The following is a 6000-nucleotide window of genomic DNA, read 5'->3' as shown; positions in this document are numbered from 1 at the left end:
TCTCTGCCCCTCTTTCTCCCTGCAGCCACCCTGCTCCCCCCTCTCTCTCACGCTTCCTCTGCTTCTTCCTCTCTTCTCTCTGCCTGCCTGTCTGCCTGTACTGGCGCTGTGTACAGGACAGGACCACAATGGCCCTGGGTGATTAATGGAGAATATGGTGCTGATGCCTTCCTCCCATACACAGTTGTCTTCTGCTCCTTTCTAGCTCTTGCCTCTGTACTACTACACCATCCAAACAAAAAACAGCCATCACCACTGCAGCCAGCTGAAAACGGCTCCTCTACAATGGAAGGAGCCAACCCCGCAGTTAGGCTACATTAATTAATTAATAGACCTGGTGTGGGTTTACAGCCAGCTCATCCTGCTGGGGACAGGCAGTTCACACAGTGTAGGGGGATGGGCACTTCAATTACCCATGAGGCTGGCCTGTGCAGGACAGTGAAGCAAAATGGCTGTAGTGTAAAATATTTTTAAAGCCTCTCATCCTTATTGTTGCAAAACGGGAAATGCAATTTTAATATGTAAGACAAAAACAAAGACGGAGTCAAATTATGTCAGCAACATTAATTTTGTGCTTGGCACAGGCATGAAAACATTGTCGACTTGTTTTTGTAGCTCTGTACACCATGTTCTTCTTTACCTAAAAGAAGCCATGGTTGGTGGGGGCTGTGAAAGCAAAGAAACACGACCATTAAATTAACCTCAGAAAGTAGATTTATTATATTCTTTTACAAAATGTTTCAGTGTTATGGTCTGGGGTATGTAGCCACATCTAACACCATCATAAATCACTGTTTCTGGTTTCAACTGTGCCAACGGATCATTTTCTTTTTGTTTATTTTATATTTTTTGTGTGGAATCTGAACCACCACAATACTGCAGATACAAAAATGCATAATCCCTAGAAAACGTGTCAGCGTGTTGTTGCCCTCCAAAACTATAAAATGCAATTACCACAGGAACCGCTTGATTATAAAATGACGCACAATATGAATTTTGTTTTTATTTTTTTATTTTAAATTAATTTATTTTTGCCTGAGTGAAATATATACACCATTATATGGTGGTTTTTACTTCTTTTTACATGCTGGTATATGTATACAATAAACAAGTAAAGTGTGATGTATTACCTTTCAGCTAAGCTAAAGACAGAATATGTTTTAATTGACAGGGATGAGGATGACAGCAATGCCCTCCTTTGAAGCCACACCTGGTTTCTAAAACAGTTTTTTATTTTTACACCTCAGTAGCCAGTAACAGAGTTGTCTGGGGGAAACGATCTGATATATTCAGGGTGGAGCTTTAAAAACATAACATAAACGCAGAGTAAGATGTATCAGTTACATAGTTTGTGGTGTAGCCAGCTGTTGCAAGCTTGACAACTTCAGTTATTGATCGGGCAACACAGATAACATTACACCATCTCTGTTGGTGAAATCCACACAGGCAGAATAATAACGTCAAACGGAAAACAGCAAAAGTTACGCAATACAGCTTTAAGTGTAGTCTGGTTTTAACACAAGTAGTCAAACCTCCCCTTTGCCTGTCTTTTATACGAATGTAACATGAAACAACATTAACACTGAATTTAATGACAGACAGATCTGAGTTTGATATGAACTATATTATTTTACGGTGTATTAAGATATGCAGGACTGGCTGTGGTGGAGACATGCACTCCACTGAGTCTCATTCCTCTTAATCTTGTCAGATGTTGAAAATATTTACCGTGTTTTTTTTTTTACTCTGCCACTTTGTAAAGGTTTAGATGCACATTTGATTTTTGACCGTATTCAGTGGATCCTTTTCATCATAGCTCCATTTACTCCATTCTTCCTTGGTCTGCAATTATGATCAGTCTTGTCAGAAAATGCAGGGGAAATATTCTTCCATCAGCAGGAAAATTGAGGCACTATGAATGTGTATTGATCAATTCAGACCCTTAGAGAACCCACTTGAATCCCTGTACTCTGATGATAATTAATAGCAAATGTATTCTAGATACCCACAGTCCCATCCTGAAGATTTTTGGTCGTCGTTGGAACCCTTATCGTCAACCTTATTTTCATGAATAGCTTGCAGTGATTGGCTTCTGTCAGAGTTGTAGAATGCAATCGCCATACTTGTCACATAAAAAGCCCACTGTGTTACTGCCTAAAGTATTTGCCATTTAGTCGCTCTGTTTACCAAGAAGTATTTCCAAGCCAGCTTGAGAAATATCGGAAATGTAAGCCTGTAAGTTACAACAAAGTGTGGGAAAAATGTTGCAGACTAATTTTTATTCAGAACAAAAAATAAACATAACATAAAAGCAGTCAGTGGGAGTAGTATAACACTTTCTCAATATAACACATGTCAAATTGCTGTGATACAACACTCCCACTTAATTTTACACTGGCATGTAAGCACTTAGCGGTAATTTACATAACTAAGATTAGTGGTCAAGTTATCCTTTCAACTCAAAAACAAAATTTGCAGTTTTGTTTCTTTTTTAACTTGCTTACATTTTTTTTTTAAATCACATTTAACAGTACTGTTAGCAGATTGAACGGAGTTAAACAGGACAACAATCTCTCTCCTTAGATTCTCAAACTTCTGTCTTGTCATTGATCAAGATATCTGCCTTCACATTAACTGCTGGACAATATTGCACTTGTATTTGACCATTCTGCACACGAATGTAATGGTAATGTCTTTGTGTTTGGTCCTTGAAAGATTGATAGGATTCTTTGCGATTGTGATGGCTCCCTGATTGACCTCCAGGATCAATGTAGGCAAATTACTCATTCCAAGATAGCACCGTAATCGCTTCAGCCAGGTACCTTCTTCAGCTGCTTGGCTGCGAGTGACATACTCAGCTTCTGCCGTTGAAAGTGCAACTGTTTTCCTTACAAAGCCAACGCGCTGCTCCTCCACCCAGTAAGAATTACCAGTGGTTGAGCGACGGTCATCCTGGTCTCCAGTCCAGTCGGCATCTGAGAATCCAGTCAATGTTCCTGACTCTGACTGCTCATACTTGAGTGCGAGGTCCACTGTACCCTTTGAATAATCTGCCTCACAGCTATCCGATGTGCTAAGTACTTGGGTTGATAGGTTTACTCACACCATCATCTTTTCCCAACTTCACATTTACATCTGCTGGGGTTGCAATGGGATTAGCATTATTGATTCCATTCTTCTGAAGAATGGCTTCAATGTAATGCTTCTGATGAAGAACAACAGAGTTCCTTGCTTCGTGTTGGACAACAGAGATGCCCAGGATATAGGATGTATTCTTTTGATTTTGTGATCAAAATCAGATCATCCACATACACAGTTAGTATTGTCAAGTGCCATGATGTTAAGTCTGGGTTAGTTAGTTTATGTGTACCCCTTGGGTTTATTTTGGTGTAGGGTTTTTCTGTCTTCCTGTTTGCACTTCATCTGTCTCATTGATTGTCTGCACCTGGTGTTAATTAGTCCATGCTCCTTAAATATGCCCTCCTCCCTTTGTCTTGTGCCAGTGCGTCTTGTGTGTTTCACCGTCCTGCACCTTACGTTTCCCTTTTGGATTTATGTATCAGCTGCATCTTGCTACCTGTGCCTGACTTCCTCTCGCCTGACCTTGTCTGGAAGTTATGACCTGACCTCGAGTAAGACTTTGCTTTATTTGAAAATAAAACTCCTTTTGTTTGAACCGAGAACTGGGTCCACATGAGCACATTACGGCTTGACAAGTATCTCTAGCTCTTGTTGAGATCTCACAAACACACACGGGTCTGTGTTCTGTTTAAAACCAATTTTCCTTCATTATGTGAAAGTCTTGCTCCAGCAACAAGGTGACTGCTTCAGCCCATATATAGATTGTTTTCAGTTTACACACTAGGTGTTCCATGTCTCCATGTAGATTTCCTCTTCCAGATATCAATGCAGTTACCACATCCATCTGGTGTACATGTAGATTATTCTGGACAGCAAAGGACAGCAATGTATGAATTGAACTGAATCGTGCTACAGTTGAAAAAGTTTCATCATAGACAGCACCATACATCTGTAAGTAGCTTTTAGCGACAAGTCTGCACGTGTCTATCCATTTGGCCATCACTGTGATGCTTGACTTTAAACACCAATCTTGATCCTATAGCTTTGCGATCATTTGGTAAATCCATTAAGTCCCATGTTTCATTTTCATCATCGTAACCATATCTCTTTGAAGGCTTTCTGGTTCTGTTGCTTTGTCCAACAGATTCATGAACAGTGGCCTCATCAGCTGGTGTTCGCCCTTCTTCTTTATGGATGTTTACTTCATTCTCTGAACAGGACACTTCCACGTCCTGTTTCCAGCTGAAATGCGATTCATTAAAGATGCCGTCTTGACGAATAAGAATCCTCCTTTTATCTTCATCCAACAAACGGTAGCCCTTGGTATTGTTTGCATATCACATGAAACGAAGCTCCGCAGCTTTCTTGTCCAGTTTTCTTCTCTCACTGTCTGGGATATGCATAAGCAACACAGCCGAATACTCTTATGTGGCTCATGTCTGTTTTATGCCACACCATCTCTGGTACAGTGTTTCTTTCTTCAGAACAGATGTGGCCAGCCTGTTCTGTATGTAGGCTGCAGTTGCTGTGACCTCTGCCCAGTACATCTTTTGCAACTTAGCATGAGACAGCATGCTTCTTGTTGCTTCCCCAGCATTATCTGTTCTCAGCCTTTTGACTTTCTGCGCACACTCATGAGAGAATATCTTCTAAAACGCTTTGAATGAAAGGACTTCACTTTTCTGTTTCAGAAAGTATACCTTGCAGCACCTAGAGTAGTCATCAATAAAAGTCCCAACATATTTTGCTCCACCTATGGATTCAGTCTGAATGGGACCACAATTATGAATCAGCTGCATCTTACACATTTCTCCCATGTCTGGTTTTCTGTACAGCTTGCTCTCCACACTCCCAAACCACAAACGTCTTTCTCTGTGGTAAAATGCACTCCATTTACCAGATTTTTGGTAAATTTGGTGGTGTGACCTAGACGCTGATGCCACACACTGGCTGTTACTCATGCAGTTGATGCACCATGACAGTCGGGCAAATTTCCCTCAACATCCAGCTGATACAGTCCATCTGATCTTGGTGATCCCATGCCTTGAAGAGCTCCAATTGTTCCATGTATGTAACTTCTTGAAGTGAACTGTCCCTTTTTGGTAGCAGCTCGCACTGAGATAAGATTCCCAGATAACTTGGGAACATAAAGCACATTGTACATTGTGACATTTTTACATTACTGACTTTTGATGTCAATCTCAGTTTGATGTTGCCAAGTCCTAGTGCATCCACCACTCTGCCGTCACCAAGTTTTACAGACTGTGGTTCTGAAAATGCTGGTAGTATTATATTATATTCTTTATTACAGGTCATGTGCTTTGATGCTCCAGAGTCAATCAACCACTCAGCCTGTTGTGACACCTCATTCTGGTTTGTTTCATTAACTACAAAGGGTTCGGGTTGGTTCATGTTGTTGTTGCATGACCCTGGTATTGATACAGCTGCTTAATAAACAATGTGCAAAAGATATATGATTCATCTCAGCTTTAACGGTAACTTGATAATTTTTTTAAAGTAAAGAATCATTAAAGTTTTTGTCATTTGGACATAAAAAAAAGTATTTAAATCACATCTAGAAAAATTCCAATTGAACATTTTAAAACCCCAAAAAAGTCCACTGTGGGTTGAAGTTGAAGTAACTGACAGAATAACACACGTAAACAAAAACAAAACAAATGAATAAGCTTGTCTTACAGTCCTCTGCCATCGTATGTATTGTATGTACACAATCACACCTCAACAAACACCTAAGAACATATAGCTAAAGGGGTAAAGTACAATAGATGTTAATGTTACTGTTGTAACTGATGTAACAGCTAATTGTGGGTGGAGTCACCCTGGATAAAGCAAGTAAACACTTGGATAAACAATGGAGCCTTTTGCAGGATGCTCGTCTCTTGAGTGTCCTCCCTGTAC

The sequence above is a fragment of the Microchirus variegatus genome (genome assembly GCF_963457635.1).
Source record: "Microchirus variegatus genome assembly, chromosome: 5".
Classification (NCBI taxonomy): domain Eukaryota; kingdom Metazoa; phylum Chordata; class Actinopteri; order Pleuronectiformes; family Soleidae; genus Microchirus; species Microchirus variegatus.
This window is presented reverse-complemented; position numbering follows the sequence as displayed.